Genomic DNA, 20,577 nt, shown 5'->3' with positions numbered 1-20,577 from the left:
GCTCTGAGTAATGCCGTGTTGCTCACGTTTCCGTGTAATTCTTGTTCTGAGAGATATGCCTCTTGTTCAAGAGAAGGTGTATTACCAATTTGCAACTCATACACACCAGGGATGACTGAACACAGACATGACAGAATTATCCCCACCTGATTCACAGGTGGTAAGACCCATGCAATTAATCCTGCGGCCTCGTCTGTGGGTGGCTACCTTGAGCCCACAAGTCGACTTTAACTATTTAATTAATGTATTTCTCACAGCACACTAGGAGTTCTCTCATCGCGCACTCAGTTTAAGACTCACTGCCAGAAAGATATCATGCCCAGACAGATCCTGCTCACTGCCTGGCTTGTTTATTGACTTTGATTTGTAGGTTGCTCCAACACTTGGGGTTGGTAAGGTTGACTTTTCCTTATCTTAATCCATGCAGTAACTCCCATTTTACAGGAGGACAACTGAGGCGGACTTGCTGAAGGCCACCCATCAAGTACATGGCTGTGCCAGGGTCTTAGAACCAGAAATATTCAAAAAATGTTACACATCACTTGGGAAGTCAGGCGAACTAATGACAGTGTACTGGAAGAAGCAAATATCATTCTTCAATATGTTGGACTGGTCATGTTGTCCAGATGCCTGATTATCGTCTTCCAAAGCAACTACTCTATTCCCAACTTAAGAATGGAAAGTGAAATATCAGTGGACAACAAAAGAGGTTTAAAGCTGCTGTCAAGGCAAACCTTTTAAAAATGCAGTATGAGCACTGATAACTGGGAAACACTGGCCTGCGAGCGCTCCAATTGGAGAACAGCCTTTACCAAAGGTGTCATGGGCTTTGAAGATGCTCAGACTCAGGATGAAAGGGAGAAACGTGCTAAGAGGAAGGCACGCTTGGCAAACCCTCACTGTGATCAACTCCCACCCGGAAACCAATGTCCCTACTGTGGAGGGACGTGTGGATCCAGAATTGGCCTCCACAGCCACTTATGGACTCATTGTTAAAACTGTGTTTATGGAAGACAGTCTTACTCGGCTAAGAGTGATCCCCGAAGAAGGAAGCAGCAGCTCAGAACCAATCTGCATGCCTTCCTTCTGGGACAGATGGAGCTCTTTGGCTCACTTTCCAATGCACCTTCTGCAAAGCAGCTCAGCACCGAATCCTCCGGCTTCCGAAACAGATTTTTAAAAAACGTCCCTAACAAAAACCCCACACAGGGCACACCCTGATGCAAAAGCGCAGTTGCCAAGACAGGCCTGCTTGCCATAATCTGTACAGAACCGCGTTACTAACATGTTTTTTTAAAAAAATAAAACACACACGAAACGAAGCAAAACAAAGTGCCAGTCCTAATTCACCTCCAGAGTGTAAACAGCTTGAGAAAGGCTTAATGTTACATCAGTCTGATTTTTATAAACACGCTGTCTATTATGCTGGGAGTTTGGCTTAAAGCAGCCTGAATGGGAGAGAAGGAACACATCAAGTTAGTGAAGTGGAAAGGTTAAGGTACTGTATAACCTATTAACCTTTCAACATGTGCCTTTGTCCTTCCCAGTCTGCTCCAAGAAACTTAACTCTTTCCCTCTTGCCCACCACTTCCGCTGTCCAACAGTTGAGTTGTCACTTGCCCTAGATAGAAATGATTCTGTTTTCGCTTGCTCACACATGCCGGTCTACTCCAACCCAGTTTCCCATAGGAAGGAGTGTTCCTCTGCTTATTTATCTTTCACGCAGTAACATGCGTTTGTTTAACAGCCCACATTGTTCCTCCAGCTCAGAACAGATAACATTTCATTTCACTTCTGCTAATGGCAGGGGCGGCCCAGCATGGTGCCCTGCAGATGCTGTCGGGCTCCGACTCCCATCAGGCTCATCTAGCAGGGCCAATGCTCAGGATGATGGGAGTTGTAGTCCAACAACGTCTGGCTGGAGCAATGTTGGCTATTTCTGAGATCACCTCACCAAAACCTTGTAATTCCCCACCTCTCCAACACCCTCCCAAAAAATAGTAAAATACAGTGGTACATCGGGTTAAGTACTTAATTTGTTCCAGAGGTCCATTCTTAACCTGAAACTGTTCTTAACCTGAAGCACCACTTTAGCTAATGGGGCCTCCTGCTGCTGCCATGCCGCTGGAGCACGATTTCTGTTCTCATCCTGAAGCAAAGTTCTTAACCTGAAACACTATTTCTGGGTTAGCGGAGTCTGTAACCTGAAACGTATGTAACCCAAGATACCACTGTATGCAAAATAAGTGCTAGGGGTCACATTTCAAATTTTGAGACAGGGTTGGAGGCACCAGTCAAAAAATAGCTGCCATGGGGTGGGGCATAACAAAATTAGAGAGACAACTACCCCCAGGCTTACCATGAGAAGTCAGGTATGTCCTGCTGGTCCTGATTGTGGAGATAACACAATATTGATTACACACATACAGACACACACACACACACACACACACACACACACACACACACACTCTTATGTTGTCTAATGACAACAGTCCTAGGAAAAATTGTCACCTCACACACAGTTGAATTTCACAGAGAAGGTACCTGCACATTTTGCCCCACAATTCTCTTCCTAGGAGGGTTTGAGACTTACTTAAAAAACCAAAATAATTAAAGCTCAATATCTGGGGCACCTGTGAAAGCCTTTGCAGGCACCTGCAGGTGACCCCTGCCTTTTACAATAGCAGTAACTGGTGATAGCATAATCATCTTAGCACGCTAAGTGGGACAAGAAACTGTTATCTCTATTTAGACCAAATGAATGGAATCAAACCTCAGTACTAGATTTAATTCACCTGATACATCCTGAAGTCTCCCTTTGAAATCTCCTTGGCAAATGATCATTCATTCATAATGCAGAACACTTCTATATCCACGGACGCTACTATTCTTCATCAGGGGAGGGTCAAAGGGAGATTAACCTCACTATGATTGTTAAACAGCCAGGAGTCAGAAATCCTTGTGAATCTTCAGCAAATCTCCCAGTTGATTTAGAAAACCAAGCCACACTTCAGGAAAGACAAAGGAATAAACAAGGGGGTGAGGGAAAGTGTGTGTGGTGACATTTCTCAACTCCTGCCACAGTTAATATTTTACACACACACACAGCCATTGTTGGGTGGGGCCGAAATGAGCAAGGGCTTATCCCAGCTGAAACCCACAATCTGTTTTCAGTGACATGGAAACTGCTTACTTTGTTTGTTTGGGTATTTGGTGTGTATAGTACTTCTTAACAGGAACTTTGTTTTATCAGATGTAGAGAGTGTTCTTGCTGGGCATCTATCATGCTTGCTCAGTTTAGATTCCTGCCTTGCACGGGGGTTGGACTAGATCAGGGGTCAGCAACCCGCGGCTCCGGAGCCGCATGTGGCTCTTTTACACCTTTGCCGCGGCTCCGGGGCGGATACTAGCGAGGGGAGGAGGCGCATTGTGCGCCCCGACACTCCCCACTGTGGCGGGCGCTGTACTGGCTGTGACGTCGCATGGGGGCGGTGCGTGCGTTAGTCACGCACCGTCCCGGCGTCACCTTCCCGCCCGCTACATTGTAAGGGGCATGTGCGCTGGTCACTGTTTTGAAGGGGAGTGAAGAACACACACACACACACACACACAAAGGTAACTTGTTAATTTAATGTTTATTTCTATGAGGAGGAGTAATTCTGAGGGGTCAAACAAAGAAATAATAAAAAAGTGACAAAAAAATTATTTTTATAATGACGAGTTTTGCGGCTCCCAGTTTTTTTTCCCTTCGGAAACGGGTCCAAGTAGCTCTTTTCGTCTTAAAGGTTGCAGACCCCTGGACTAGATGCTCCTCAGGGTCCCTTCCAACTCTACAGTTCTATGATTCTATAATCTTAAGCAGATTTTCTCAAGGTAGAGCCTGGGTAGCAGTTGCTGTTCCTTCCTAAGATTTCTTAGTTTTACGTGCATTGTCTGTTTTTGCAAGTTGTGTTTTCTACAGATCAGTTCCATTGGTTGTGAGACGTTAGTGTTACAAACAATGTTATGTTAGGAAGAAAAGGGGGAAAGAGGGGGAAGGGGGGTGGTGAGTGGGGTGGGGTCAGGTGGCAATGCTTCAATTCTTCTTCTTAGTGTAGGTGTGGGATTTTTGTGTCAGTGTCGCTTGTGCAGGTTCTCTTTCTGTGCATTGCTTTGGTGGTGAGAGAGGTTGGGGGTGGCCCAAGGTGTGGTTGGTTGTCTTCGGTTGGCTGTAGTGAAATTTGTTTTTGTGTGTGAATGGGGAGTGTGTGTGTGTGTGTGTGTGTGTGTGTGTGTTTGGACAGGGGCGCCGACTTATAAAAAATATTGGGGGAGCCCGCGAAAGCTCATGAATAATAAATAAGCTCATGAATATGCAGATAAAGTGGCTCCGCCTCCTCGTGAGCGAATAGGGGAGAGCGTGCTGCGCCTATTAATCAGCTCCGGAGCGGAAATTGGGTGGAGCTTTTGCTCGGGAGGGAGGGCAGGAGGCACGCAGCCCGACCCTGTGCATTTTGGGCTGGGGGAGGGGCGGCGGTGGCGCTCTGCTGGAGGGGCGCCTGAGATTATTGGGGGGGGCGGAGCCCCCCAAACGAATTTTTGAGGGGGCTCGGGCCCCCTCAGGCCCCATGGAGTCGGCGCCTATGTGTTTGGATCAGGTTGGCCAGCTTGATTCGAATGCTGTTGGCGGGTTCTTGTCGTTGTCTTGTTGGGCTGTGTATGTGATAAAGGGGAATAAACCGGGGTGAAGGCATCTTCTTCTATTTATCCCCGTGTCAGTTAATAATAATAATAATAATAATAATAATAATAATAATAATTTATTATTTACACCCCGTCCATCTGGCTGGGTTTCCCCAGCCACTCTGGGCGGCTTCCAATAAAACACTAAAATACAATAACCTATTAAACATTAAAAGCTTACCTAAACAGGGCTGCCTTCAGATGTCTTCTAAAAGTTTGGGAGTTATTTTTCTCTTTGACATCTGGTGGGAGGGCATTCCACAGGGTGGGTGCCGCTACCGAGAAGGCCCTCTGCCTGGTTCCCTGTAACTTGGCTTCTCACACCGAGGGAACCACCAGAAGGCCCTCGGTGCTGGCCCAAGTGTCCGGGCAGAACGATGGAGGTGGAGACACTCCTTCAGTTTATTGGTTAGTTTTTCTAATAAGGCTGTTTCCCATACTATTTGGTACCATTGGTCTAGGCCAGTGGTGGCCAAACTTGGTCCTCCAGCTGTTTTGGGACTACAATTCCCATAATCCCTGACCACTGATCCTGTTAGCTAGGGATGGTGGGAGTTGTAGTCCCAAAACAGCTGGAGGGCCAAGTTTGGCCGTGCCTGGTCCATGCCTACTCCTGACAGGTCTCTCCAGTGTCTGGCTATGATGCTTCTGGCTGCTGAGAGTAGGTGGGTTATGAGCTCTTTGTGTTGTGAGTGGGCATTATTGTCTTGGAAGATGTTTAGTAGGGCCAGTTCTGGGGTGACTTCTAATACTTGCTTAGCTATTTTGCATATTTCATGTATGATGGAAACTGCTTACTTGAATACTCAATTGTTGCCAGGGAATGGCATGCAATTGGGCACCTCATAACAATCCTGTTATTTCTTTCTTCTTTGCTTCTCCTTTAGACTTATATCCTTGCCTTTCTGTTGGCGGTTAGCTCAAAGTGGCTAATGAAATTGGCATTCCACGAAACTGCGATGACAATTTAGCACCAAACCAATCCTACTGGAGAGTTTTCCTGCTGGACACTTGGAGAGCTGGATTGGGTACCTCAAATACCCACCTTGACTAATGCCATTTTTAGAGGCCTTTCAGTGGCAACATGGGTAATGGAACATGGAAGGCTGTGATTTGCCTGTCACTCATAGAAGCTGGTGGTCTTCTATGAAAGCAGTGAGGGAGAGCTGGCACTCCTGGCTCTAGTTTTCCTTAGCTCAGGGGTCTGCAACCTGCGGCTCCGGAGCCGCATGTGGCTCTTTTACACCTTTGCTGCGGCTCCGGGGCAGATACTAGTGAGGGGAGGAGGTGATTTGTGCGCCCCGACACTCCCCACTGTGGCGGGCGCTGTACTGGCTGTGACGTCGCATGGGGGCGGTGCGTGCATCAGTCACGCACCGTCCCGACGTCACCTTCCCGCCCGCTGTCAGATTGGAGGGCAGCGGCGCGCATGCAGGTCTACGACTGCGAGGAGGAAGATGACGTCCCTGTTTTGGACCCCCAGTAGGCCAGCCACGGATAAAGGCATGTTATATTTGTTTTAAATGTCGCAATGGTTTTGCGGCTCCCAGTTTTTTTTTCCTTCGGAAACGGGGCCAAGTGGCTCTTTTTGTCTTAAAGGTTGCAGACCCCTGCCTTAGCTGTAGCCAGAGTGTGGCATCTCTGACCTGTGGGACTAATGAGGTTGCTTTGGCCAAGCCATGCCCAGCTGCAGGACCAAAAGGCTTGCAGGCACTACTGGACAACTGATCGGTGGTCCCTGCAAAATCCTGGGCTTGCAGAGAGATATGCAGGGCTAAAAGAATGGAAATGGTTTTTTGAATGTCTACAGACAAATGGTAAACAGATAAGGACATTGGCAGGATTATTGTAATCTGCAGTTTCACAATAATATCTATTTAAAGTAGATGAATAAAAGAATAAGTTAATTTAGACTATGCAGGAAATTTAAAACAAATTTAAGGAAATGCAGAAAGAGAAGGAAGGAAGAAGTTTTTAAATGTTAGAATGATTGTAAAACTATTGAAATACTTATAAGTGAAAACAATTTTAATTTTTTTTTTTTAAAAGAGATGTGCAGGGCATTTTGAAGTCCAGACAACCAGCCCTGCCTTCAAAGCGCAGCACCACCAACAAGCATGCAAGCATCAACAATTGGATGATCAATTTGATTATTTGGTGTGTGGTTTTCTAATTGGTCAAGCAATTGCAAACATTTCATAAATAGACAAATTCCATTTGAAGCTTTATTGAAGTCAATTTCTCTTGCATGTTCACATTTAATACACAAAACAGCTTTTGCTTCTTTTATCTATTAAATTATTATTTATTAAATTTATATACTGCTCTTCATCCAAGGATTACAGTTCCCTTTGCTTAATTTCCTTGCATTTTTGGCTGCCTGATTTGTATTTCATAGCCAAAAATAGTAGCATGGTTGGGGTGGGTGGGTGTGAACCAGATTTTTATTCTCATATATTTTTTGACCCAGTGAATCAGCAGCATTGACTCTCACTGTGCCTAGAATCAATAATAATAATAATAATAATAATAATAATAATAATAATAAAAAATTTTATTTATATCCCGCCCGCCCCAGCCGAAGCCGGGCTCAGGGCGGCTAACAACACTAAAATAGTGCAACATTATAAAAACATTATAAAAATTAATTAAAATCAAAATTGATGGCAACCATAAACTAAAGTTTTGTAAAGATTGCCAAAGGAGGGAGTCAGGCTGCGCCCTGACCAAAGGCCTGGTGGAACAGCTCTTTGCCCTGGTGGAACAGCTCTTTGCCCTGGTGGAACAGCTCTTTGCCCTCTTTCAAGCCCTTTCCCCTTCCTTTGCTGTCACTTGAAACATCCATGTGTGCTTCAAGGAGGGGCTTTTCAAAGACATCTGCCCACCCACCCCTAATCCCCACCTCTGTCAGGATACTATAAGCTGTCTGAGCCTCAAGTAAGCCAATTCCCTGCTTCCATTTTCCTTGGGGAAAAAGAAAGACGCCCTCAACATTCCATGTCTCAACTGATTTTAACATTCCATAGGTCCTTGAAGTCACTAAGCACAATCCCTTCTGGGACCATTTATTTGAGGGCACACCCCCCCCACAAAAAATGTGTTTTTCATTACAAAGTTAGTAAGGTTCTTCTGTGCACCCTAAGTACGCAGAAACCACAACCTTATTTTGTGATGGGACTATTTTCACTTCCAAATTGATAGGCACCAGATTACCCAAATCTGAAATTAGAAGGAATTGTGAGGCTGCAGATTCTTACACTGGCACACTAGGGAGTTCAGGCTATAATTGTTCCATCAGCAGCACCGACACCCTCAGATAGCTGTCTGGTAGTGATGTTTGGAGCACAACTTCAGAGGCATGTTCCTCTGTGTTTCCATCGGTGTTCTCCTGCCACCATAAACAATAAAACGAAGTATTTGTATACTGCTCCCTGCACGTACAAGCACTACACAAATATTGTTTCTGTAATCCTTACAATGCCTGTGTAAGGAAGATCGGTGTCATCACTCCCCTGCTGGAGACAAAGAACTGAGGCTTAGAGATTGTGGCTTTCTTAAGGCCACCTGGTAAGTTCATGGGAACGGCAAAAAATAATAATAATCAGCCAGAAATGTTCTGGTTTTTATTCGTATGGGTTTGATTATTAATTGCATTTGCAATTAATTATTCAAAAAAATGTCTCAAGGCAACGTAAAAAAAAAAAAAGGATGCCAAAAGAAAGCCAGATAGGTAGAACTAAAAGCTGAAAAAGGAAAGGAGAAACAGGGAGGACAAGTTCAACATACTTAGTCACTGTGCTGCGCTTTAAGAAAGAGCTGTCCTTAAAATACTAATAAAAGGGAAGGACATTGCTGGAAGTGTGTGGTAGCTGTTTTTCACATGAACAGCTTGAGATGTGAATAAGGTCTCTTGTTTTATTTCAGCATCGTCATCTCTTTGGAGAGCCGTCAGAGGACAGACAGAGAATGGTCCTCCATTTGAGGGAGTCCTCTGTTGGAAGGGCTGCCTGGTCTAAGTCCATCTTAAAGATAAAGACCCCTAAGAAGGGAATGCAAAGACTTAACCACAGCAGGCAGGTGCACAGGTGTATGGTACTGAATATATTTCTAAGTTGGTATCCATTTAAATGAGCAATTGCAAATTTTGTCCAAGTTTTTTCCAGGTGATGCTTTTCCCTTTTTCCTAGAAAGTTGTCACCCGGAATTTGAACTACCCTTCAGGTTGCGCCAGGAAGAGATACCCATCCATCTGCCTGCATGTGTGAATCAGACCTAATAATCTTCCTTAGTACTTTATCCTAAACTGATTTAACTCACCCACCCCTCCCATAGCAGCAGCCTCTGCAGGGACCAGAAGTGCAGAGCCTAATTAATGCCCCAAACTGTTGCTATATCTAAAGCAAGCACACACACTAAAGGTAAAGGTAAAGGGACCCCTGACCATTAGGTCCAGTCGCGGATGACTCTGGGGTTGTGGCGCTCATCTCGCTTTATTGGCCGAGGGAGCCGGCGTACAGCTTCCGGTTCATGTGGCCAGCATGACTAAGCTGCTTCTGGCGAACCAGAACCACGCACAGAAACGCCGTTTACCTTCCCGCCGGAGCGGTACCTATTTATCTACTTGCAATTTGATGTGCTTTTGAACTGCTAGGTTGACAGGAGCAGGGATCGAGCAACAGGAGCTCACCCCGTCGCGGGGATTCGAACCGCCAACCTTCTGATAGGCAAGTCCTAGGCTCTGTGGTTTAACCCACAGCGCCACCCGCGTCAGCACACACACTACTGCACCTTTTTTCAGCAATTCATCAGATAACTTGGAGAAAGGAGCAAAAATGCTTCCTCCAGTAAACACGTTCCACTAGCAATTGAACTGAGTTTATATCTGCATTTTCCAGGAACCCTGGTTACCCAGGCTTTGTTGCTCTTTGTGAAGGTGCCCCCATAACAGTTCAAGCATCAGGGTCCCCAAACTGTAGGTCTGCCACGGCTAGGATGGTTTCAGATTGGAGGGGGGGACTGTGTGTTGTGATTCCTGCAATGCAAGGGGTTGAACTAGATGACTGTGGGGTCCCTTCCAGCGCCTATGATTCATTACCCTCACCACCCCAGCTTTCATACCCTCCAACATTTCTCTGATGAAAATAGGGACGTCCCATCCCATAAGGATAATTTTACTATTTATACCCCACATGCCATATTTTTCGCTCCATAAGGCGCACCGGACCATAAGGCGCACCTAGTTTTTAGAGGGGGAAATCAAGAAAAAAAAATCTTATCCCCCCCCCAGCCCCAAAGCTACTGGGGCTGCTGGGGGAAGCCCGGATTCCCCCCCCCAGCCCCATAGAGCAAACAAGCCAAGACAGCGAGCCAGATCCATCCCGCTGGCTGTCTTGGCTTCCTCTTTAGCCGCGCGCAACCTCTCCAGCCGAGAGAGGCTGTGCTGGGCTAAAGAGGAAGCCATGCGCGCCTATGGCGGCTATCCCTGAAGCCTTCAGAGCACAGCGCAAGTTCCCGCTGCCTATCAGAGCTTGTGTGCAAGCAGGAGGGGGCAGGGATCTCTGAGTTAGGCAACGGGAAGCCTCCCCAGCTGAAGAATCTCCTGCTTGCACGCAAGTAGGAATGGGATTGGGGCTGCTCCGATGGGAAGGGAGGCATTGTGCTGCCTGAGACATCCCTGCCCCCTCCTGCTTGCACACAAGTAGGAGTTGGGATGGGGCTGCTCCGAAAGGGGGGAAACGCACTGCCCGAGCCTCACAGCCGCTCTTGGCCCTCCTTCTCTGCCTTCCATGCCTGACCCACCACACACCACTTCCCCACCACCACCTTCGAAGAACCAACAACTCAGGGGCTGCCCAGGCTCATGGAGAAAGGAGGTAGAGGCCTCAAAGGAAGGGGAAACGTGGCGGTTGAGGTCAAGGCGGTGGCCGCATCTCTGCCACCGCCATCGCTGCAGCATCAACGTCCCGAACGTGTAGTAATTAATTAATTAATCGAAGTGTCCCCGGATTCATTGAAAAGAATCTGGTAACTTTATACTTGGACCCCCCCCCCCTTTGAGTATCTTTGCTTGGAGGGAAGTGTTCCTGAACTCTGATAGCGCTTCTCACTACCTGGGATGGAGGGTCGAGACGGGTGCGTGAATGTGTGTGCAAACTAGCCTGGTGTCCAAAGTTCACGTTTGTTGCCTCACCCCACTTTTCCCTCTGGCCCTTCCCCCCCCCCCCCGGCACGTGGCTCCTGGAAAACTTTCCAAAAAGAAATGTGGTCCTCAGACTGGAAGAGGTTCTCCACCTGCACTGCAGTCACTGATTTACTCCCAAACTACGGTGGTGTTTTGTAGACGGTAAGCCAGCTCTTTGTTTTCTGCCTTCAGTCTTTGTAGTCTGAATCTCCCCTTCTATACTTTTGGACTGTCAGATGTGACTTATTGCAAAATGTCAGGGCTGTACATGTGAGCACAAGCGTGTTTGGTTAAGCATCGCTTTTCTAAAACAGTAAAGTGACGTCCCGTTTGAGAAACAGCCGTGATGAATGATTTTAGGTCAAGGAAAGTCATTTAGTATTTGTTGTGTAAATATCTATCTATTATGGACTATGAGTCTGTGAATTATGCAAGCGCATGTGAAATAACTTTCTCCCTTCCCTCTCATTTATTCAACAGAATATAAATGGGTCCTTCAAATCAATTAAGGCCCTTTGTGTTAGAAGCTATTGTGTACTTAAAAACATTTTTTAAAAATGGGAGCATGCATTATTTACTTAAAATAAGCTGGTATTCAAGAGTTGTGTTAGCACAGATGCCTTTTAGGATTGTGGCTAGACAGCTTAAATCTGTTAGGCTGCATCCAACCAAGAAATACTCCAAGTAGACCTGTTGGAATAGATAGCTTTAAGTTAGCTATCTTCAGTGGGCCTCCTCAGAGTACGATTTAATCATATGTATAATGCACTGTGTTATAACCATCAAATCATAAGTAGTCTTTTTTTGCCTTGATTCCTTGTACAGATAGTTGCTTAAGGCACTCTCTTCATAGGCACTGGACTGGAGACTAGCGCTGATGCCTTTTCATGGCTTGTGGCTTGCCTGGGCAGGCAAGTCTAGTTAGGTCCTCCAGGCCTTCCCAACTGGCTTGCGAGGCTATTTTGACCAGCCCACACCCACCAAAAGCCCTACATCTGAGGTCATATATGATGTCCAGCAAAGGCACAGCTGGACCGAAGGAGACCTGCAGACCTCATCACCTGCCAAGCCCTGTGCAAGGTGCTTTGACTGTCAGCTGGTTGCTGGGACTTGCAAAGTGCCGCGGGTGACATTTTGTAAGTCCTGATGATCAGCTGGTTGCCTGTGCAAAAGCAGGCCACCTGACACTATTGGGGTGTCAGGTGACTAACACGTGTGAGGCCCTGCCCATCTGTCTAACTTGGCCTTGCAAGGGGGAAGGAGATTGGATCTGGCCTGTTTTAGGAGTTGGAAGGTAGTCAATAAAGAAGACAGGAGTCCTGAATTTTGGGCATTGGCTGCCTGTGTGTTGTTTACTTATGGAGGAGTTGATGTGGCCGAAACCCTATCCCTGTGTGTTTGCCTAATTAATAATAATAATGTTATTATTTATACCCTGCCCACCTGGCTGGGTCTCCTGAGCCACTCTGAGCGGCTTCCAGCACATATTATTGTTGTTGTTGTTGTTTAGTCGTGTCCGACTCTTCATGACCCCATGGACCAGAGCACGCCAGGCACTCATGTCTTCCACTGCCTCCCACAGTTTGGTCAAACTCATGCTGGTAGCTTCGAGAACACTCTCCAACCATCTTGTCCTCTGTCGTCCCCTCCTCCCTGTGCCCTCCATCTTTCTCAAAATCAGGGTCTTTTCCAGGGAGTCTTCTGTTCTCATGAGGTGGCCAAAGTATTGGAGCCTCAGCTTCAGGATCTGTCTTTCCAGTGAGCACTCAGGGCTGATTTCCTTCAGAATGGATACGTTTGATCTTCTTGCAGTCCATGGGACTCTCAAGAGCCTCCTCCAGCACCATAATTCAAAAGCATCAATTCTTCGGCGGTCAGCCTTCTTTATGGTCCAGCTTTCACTTCCATACATCACTACTGGGAAAACCATAGCTTTTACTATACGGACCTTTGTTGGCAAGGCGATGTCTCTACTTTTTAAGCACATATAGAAACATAATAAAATGCCAAACATGAAAACCTTCCCGATACAGGGCTGCCTTCAGATGTCTTCTAAAAGTTGTGTAGTTCTTTATCACTGTAAGGAGGGAGCCACTGCTGAGAAGGCCCTCTGCCTGGTTCCCTCTTAACTTCACTTCTCACAGTGAGGGTACTCCATCTATTCAATTTGCATTATTGTAAATAAAAAGATTACAAATAAGCCTCCATGTCACCAGTAAACTTTCTTTGCAAGGGACATAGGCTGCCCTAAAACTTCCTACCACTCAGGGAAGTGGGAAACATAAAAAAACTACTAGGAGTAGCCAACTACATTTAACTGAGAGTAGTTCCATTGATATGAATGAACATGGCTAAGCTAAGTCCATTCATGCAAATGCTTTACGCTTTTCTGCAGAGCCAGTGTGGTGTAGTGGTTAAGAGCGATATACTCGTAATCTGGGGAACTGGGTTCGATTCCCTGCTCCTCCACATGCAGCTGCTGAGTGACCTTGGGCCAGTCACACTTCTCTCTGAAGTCTCTCAGCCCCACTCACCTCACAGAGTGTTTGTTGTGGGGGAGGAAGGGAAAGGAGAATGTTAGCCGCTTTGAGACTCCTTCGGGTAGTGATAAAGTGGGATATCAAATCCAAACTCTTCTCTTCGTCTGTATGATCAAGACTAATGTGTATTTTCACTAAATGACAATGATTATTATATAATGTAAAGTTCCTACTGGCCTTCAGCTTTACTTTTGACAAGGCGGGCTGATGCGGAAGAAACAACGAAATCTCTCTGCCCCAAACAATCCAACCTCCAAAGTGCCTTCACCTGGCAGGCTGCTTGTTGTGCAAAGACAGGCTTGCAATGATCATCTTATCTTGGGCTTATCAAGAATGGGAGGAGGTACATGGCTACCCCAAGGGGGCAGGGTTGGCCCTGCCGTGAGACAAGGCGAACGCTTTGCTTCAGGTGGAGCGAGGCCCACCTGCTGCCACCTGTCTCCTAAATGAAAAGGTGACTGGAAGACTTTCTCTTGCACCTGAAAGGAGCTCTGCACTGGCCACTGGCAGAGAGAGGCAAGTTCAACATTAATCCAAGATCAAGCCTGGCAGCGGCTGCCATCATTTCAGATCTCACCCCAGAGCCTCCCTCTCTGGGGATGGACAGAGAGAAAGAAGCATTTTAGGGCGAGCTGAAGCAAAGCACTGTGTGGAGCCCCACCGACTTTAGCGGGTGAGAGCTGCGCTCGTGCTGCTCAACTCCCCCCCACCCCTTAAATCAAGGGGCCCTAAAAGTGTCCAGAAGTTTTGGCTGAACACTGAGTCGCCAATGTAGCCTTGCAAAACGTGCTGACACATTGACTTCTGTCAGAAGAAGAAGAAGAAGAAGAAGAAGAAGAAGAAGAAGAAGAAGAAGAAGAAGAAGAATTGTGGGGGGAGAGATGGGGACCTTTTAAAGATTCCCGAAACAAGAAAAACATTGACTCCCCAAAATCGGACCCCCGGATGTCACAACCATGCCAAAATCTCCACTTGCGTAATTGGCCCCAAGATTTCGGTGAGAATAAAATCCAATTTACCTGTCAAAAAAGTAGGTCTGAATAGGTCGCGGCCAAATGGGCCCCGGGAATGGAGTGCTACTGGCTGCCTCCAAGCCCCCGTTTCGCTTCTTTTCACTCTCCTCTCCGCAGGCCGCCCTTTTCTCGCAGAGCAGAGAGAGGAGGAAAAGTTGGAACAATCTGCTAAAGAGGCACAATGTTCTTTGCACAGTTAGTCCACTAATTACTATTAAGCTCTGGTTCTCTTTTGTGTTCCAATGGGGAGCCTTCAATGAGATGCTACCTCTTGGGCCTTTCATGGGGCTGGCCTGCCCCTTGAATAGCAGACTTCTCCCCCACGTCTTTTCCCATATTAGTTGTCCCCCCTCCCCTCATTCTTCCCTCCCCTCCTTCGCCCCCATTTTCTTCAGATGCCTCTTTCCGCCCCCCCCCACCTTCTTTACTTTTCCTCTCTTTTTTTGTCCATGTTGTGTAAGGCCCTAAATGAATCTTGACTGCCCCCACGGCCGACTGGAGACGCACAAAAGCGTCCCGTTCCCCCAGCTACAGCGCCATTATGCGCCCTAACAATGTACTAATTGGCAGTGACAATCGTGCTGTTGGGGGAGGAAGGGATTGTAAGGGGGGGCCTGGTTTTTTTCTAATCAGCAAGCCCACTAAATAATAAAAAATAAGATAAAATAAAGAAAGGAAGGAAGGAAGGAAGGGGAGAGAGAGGCAGAGAAAGGTATGGGCTGGAGGGAGAGCAACACTTTGCAAGACATGAGGTTATTTTGTTTGGGTCAGGCAGAAAAAGAATTAAATCATTTTGGTAGGGGGGTAACGTGAAGCAAGGGGTGGTGGTAACGACACATAAATCAACATTCTCTCCTTTCTGCATGGGGGTGTTATTCTGCCAGGAAAACTTGAGGAGAAGGTGGCGGCGCATGCAGGTGTAAAAGGAGCGAATGCTTCGCGATTGATTCCCACACGAACCTTTTGGCACAGATGTTTTCCATACAGGAACGTGTTTGGGGAAGAAGTAACCTGTAAATGCGTTTCCCCGCACCTCAGGACCAGCATCTCAATTCCCATTCCGTTCACTTGAGGTGCTTCCAGCCGGTTGTGATATTGTGGGTCAGATTCAATAGCGCACCAGCGAGCTCTGGTTGTGCAATTCAAGTGGATTTTTGCGCCCTCGCACCATAAAACCACATCTTCCCTCTCCCCCCCCACACACACCTGGTGGCTTTAATTAGAAAGATGCAAGTGTCTGCTTAACACGACAATTAACACCCCATGTTGTCGATACACTTCTTTTTATGCCTCTTAGCAAAACATATCACTCAACTCTGCCAACTCTGGAACCCCAAAGGCTTATGAGGACACAGTGACTGCAGTTTTGGATGGGCAGTCAATATGCATTCATATCCATATTGTGAATTTGCTGGATGCCATTTCTTGTGATGTGTGGCTTGTTGTGCATGACAGGAGCAAGGTAATGTCTGATATCTGCTTATTCCTTATTGCCGATGCTGCCTTGAGCCACAGGTAGATTTAACCCAACACTCGCTCCTTCTTCGACTGACGGGGCTTCTCTTGCTACCAGTGCTTGGAACCGAACTTGAGATATTATGCATGCCAAACACATGATCTTCCACTGAGCTCTAGGGCCCTCTCCGAAGATTTTAAGTATCAAAAACTTGGTGGCATTTACTTTTTGTAAAAAAATAGCACCTATTCACAACATGTTGTTGAAAAGTACATCGCAAAATGATTAAGCTTTGTAATACACCAGCCATTGCCTGCCTGAGGCCTTCCAGGTGTGTTGGGCTATAACTCTTTAGTCGTAGTCAAAAACATATGGAGGGTACCAGGTTGTTGAAGGCTGTATCATAGGAAGACTTGGAAATTCTACTGTGCTGACTTTTTTTAAAGGCACGCTAGCAATAGGAGGTCGTCCTATTCCAAATATTCCACAATGGGGATTCAGAGGCAAAGGGAGTGCATAATATTACCTGCGCAAGATCCCACCCTACTCTCCGTGGCAGAGAAAGTTAATGGAAATAACCCAGATAATTATATTTTATGAATCTACCAAGACTCTGGCCTCATTCAAGAGTTGCAGGGAGCAAAGCATTGAATGTTCTGTGTATGCAAATAATGATCTGGTACAGGGAAACATGTTTTCACCAAGTATCAGGACTGATTGAAAACTTTGCCCAGTTCCCACCTTTACAAGACCAGTTCCCAGGTTGCCCTTTGTCCTGGGATCCCATAGCAGCCGCAGCAGAATCTAATCACCAGATCACACAAATTATGCCAGACGTGTCTGTAATTACAGAGAGAAATTACAGAGAGATGTGCTCTGACCTAATCTGAAGGCACATCTGGTAAGTGCCTTATAAAAAAAGTTTTGATATAAAGCTGGGAATATACATAAAAACAGCAATGTAGTCAATGTTGCCTTATTATTTCTGTCACCCAGCCGTGAAAAGACTGCTGGAAACACTTCTTTTTGCCATAAAGGTAAAGGTAAAGGGACCCCTGACCATTAGGTCCAGTCGTGACCGACTCTGGGGTTGGCCAAGGGAGCCAGCGTTTATCTGCAGACAGCTTCTGGGTCATGTGGCCAGCATGACTAAGCCGCTTCTGGTGGACCAGAGCAGCGCACGGAAACACTGTTTACCTTCCCGCTGGAGTGGTACCTATTTATCTACCTGCACTTTGACGTGCTTTCAAACTGTTAGGTTGGCAGGAGCAGGAACCGAGCAACGGGAGCTCACCCCGACACGGGGATTCGAACCGCCAACCTTCTGATCGGCAAGTCCTAGGCTCTGTGGTTTAACCCACAGTGCCACCCACTTCTTTTTGGCATACACCTGCGTAAAATTTTGGACCTTGTACTACGATGCTTTCTAACACCTTGTCCTTCCTTAAATGCTTTTTCCCATTTGCCTTGTGCTCCCTTCAGGTCCTAGGAGCCTTCATAAGGGCTTGGTGGCTATTTTAACCTGACCTGTTGGTAAGCTGTATGCTCACTTAAATGTTCATGTATCCTAAATTAACGGTTAAATGTTGATTGTTACTATTTTAGTATTATCTTGTTGTGACGTTTTCTTACATATTGTTATTGTATTACTGTCTTTAGACACCAATTTCTGCGTGAACCACTTTGAGCCCAGATTTACTTCTAGAAAATGTGGTATATAAATAGACTATAAATTCCAGTTCTGGGAAAGCATGAATTCGGGGCAGCTGTGTGGCAAGCAATTCGAAATGTGACAATGGTAGGTGGGGAAAGGGATTTGTGCCCCCCCCTCTCCTGTCCCATGTGCCCCACTGGAAGTGGCTTTCCCTGACTCAAGGAATGTTGCATTCATCTTCATGAGGTGTCTAGTTTGGCTTTGAGATTTCGTTTTCTGCATTTTTCCTTTTTTAGCAACATGATTCATGCAAAATTGACCATATTCTATTCAGCAAAACAAACAGTGGTCCCCCCCCTTTTAATATAATTTTTTGGATGCAAAAAACTTATTCAAATTACATAAGCATCTACATGTCCACAAGCATATATGTTCCGAATCAGTTCCACTTGCTACTTTGCCTCCCAACAGATCCATGAACTGGAAATCATAGTAGGTGTTCTAGAGCCGTACACAAATAGTTTTAGTTTTCAGCTGCATGTAAACCAGGAAGTGACTTCTGAAAAGCATGTGCTTTCTGCCAAAAAATAATAACTCAAGATAATACAATCTCCAGGGATAGAATTGCCGGGAATGGCAGCCTGTCAGTTCTCTTCGGGCAACTCCCAAGGAGGACATGAAGTTACTGCTTTGCTCTGTTTGTTCCATTATTGGGAACCAGAGGCAATGTGTTGTTGAACAGAGATGTTTAGCTGTAGAGGTGTCTGGGGTGCTCGTTTGGCCAGGTGGGGTGGAGGACTGGGCAGCTATGGGGGAAGGGAGGAGCCACAGTAAGATGCAGCACAGCAGCAGCAGCAACTTTTGCCAGGACTCCTTGCTGGGCAGAACCCACCCAGCGGGAAATGCAAGTAACTGGATGGGTTCACCTGTTTAGATGAATTCATCTCATCTTTTTTGTAAGTCACCTAAGCTGGAGGCTATCGCTGCATGCAATGAGTACTGCAAGTTAATTACACGCATGGAGAAGTTCTAACAAATCAGTTACACCTGCTCAAAAATGTTTCTCCAAGCCTAATTCTTGTTATGAAGATGAGAAGCAAAGAGTTGCAACAAAGGCCAAGTACAGCAAGCGGAGAGCAATCATCCCATGAGTATCGCACATGGCTTTTTTGTTCTTCTTCTACGAACAGGTTGCTTTTCAGAGAGGCTTGTTTCCTTGTTGAGAAGTATTCCCTCGATGCTGGCTATGGTACAGCGTGTGAAATACTGAATTATTTTTAATACGCTATCTTTCCCCTCTCGTGGCAAGGGGCAGGTGTCTTAACGTTATTTTAAAAATTGCAAGCCTTTTCGCCTTCCTTGTAAACAGCTAGGCTCTAAAATGTACAGCTATTCTTGAACCACCTGTCTAAACAGTAACTTTAAAATGTGTTTTTTTCAAAAACATGCAAAATCAGCATTTTGGGAGGCCTCTCTGAAGGAGGAAGTTCCATAAGGCCAAGGCCCTGGCTTTACCCTTGCAGTCATTATTTGCTACATACAGTGGTCGAATCTGAAGCAAGGTTGCCGCAGAAGATTTCAATGATCAGGGTTTTTCTGGTCCACTTACACTCAAGAGGTCGTGCAGAGACAACCAATCCATGCCATTCTGCAGGGCAAGACTGATCTGTTCTCGACAGAGGCACGCCGTCTCCTCTTCTCCATGTTATGGAGAACAACAAGCCCCCCGTTTCTGTACTTTCTGGCTGCACACACCGCTCTGCTTTGTGCCTTGATTTTGTCCAAGGGGTATTTTGTACAAGTAGTTAAAGCAAAAGGATGGCATACCCTGGTCCTCTCTAGATATTGTGGGATGCCAGCTCCCAGATCTGGGAGGGTACCAGGATAGTCACCTCTCAGTTACAGCAGCACTGGGAATAGAAAGCAACAATATGCCGCTTTGCCCATGTGTTCAAGCTTGCATTGGAGAGATTCTTTGGTTCTTGTTTCTTGCAATGGGTTTTCCCCGCATAGTTTGAATGCACAGCATCTGTAAGTTGTACTTCCGTGGAAAACCTTCCCCCGTGGAAAGGCTTGGGAGAGACAGGTTAGATGCCAGTGGAATAATCCATGGCAAGAACTCACATCTGTGGCACTGTGGCTTTGCAGGAAGAGGTGCATTCTTCCCTCCCAGCCCAGTCAGTGCAAAACTGGGCATTTGGCAAATCCTTTAAGCCTCTGACAAACCTCAGCTGCTGCAAACAATGGATTCGTTTAATGCCAACTGTAATGGGATTTTTATTAGGAACCAGAACAAAACCAGGACTTCCTTTCACAGTAGGCTCAATCAACACTCATCAGGTGGTAGGAATTTTTAACTGTACTGAGTACCAACTTGGGTTGCCTATGAACAAACTGCAAAAACAACCATTTCAATGTCAGCTGCCCCTCTTCTCCGCCGTTCACCAGGTCTCTTGCTAATCATTCCCAAAGTGAAACCTGACATTAAGAAGCCTATAAATCCACCTCTTCCATGGTCAAGTGGTGGATCAACTAGATGCCAGGAAAAGGAAATATTAAAAACACGGTAAAACACCAAACATTCAAAACTTCCCTAAACAGGGCTGCCTTCAGATGTCTTCTAAAAGGCAGATAGTTGTTTATTTCCTTTTATATCTCTGATGGGAGGGCGTTCCACAGGGCGGGCACCACTACCGAGAAGGCCCTCTGCCTGGTTCCCTGTAGCTTCACTTCTCTCAGTGAGGGAACCGCCAGAAGGCCCTCGGAGGAGGACCTCAGTGTCTGGGCAGAACAATGGGGGTGGAAACACTCCTTCAGGTATAAGCTACCTGTCGTCTTAACAGTGAAAAAGGATGGGACAAAGCATTAGAGTAGCTTCTGCTTCTCTTGACAATGGGTGTTCTTGCTCTGTGCAGCCTCCATTAGCTATTGGATGGAGCCAGAGTGTAGTTGCATCCTGCTCTCCAAACCCCAGGCAACTGGCAGTTGTGGGACCAAGTTTTGGTGTG

The sequence above is a fragment of the Podarcis liolepis genome (assembly GCF_965112155.1).
Source record: "Podarcis liolepis genome assembly, chromosome: 1".
Classification (NCBI taxonomy): Eukaryota; Metazoa; Chordata; class Lepidosauria; order Squamata; family Lacertidae; genus Podarcis; species Podarcis liolepis.
The sequence above is the reverse complement of the archived record's forward strand: the minus strand, read 5'-3'. Positions refer to the sequence as shown.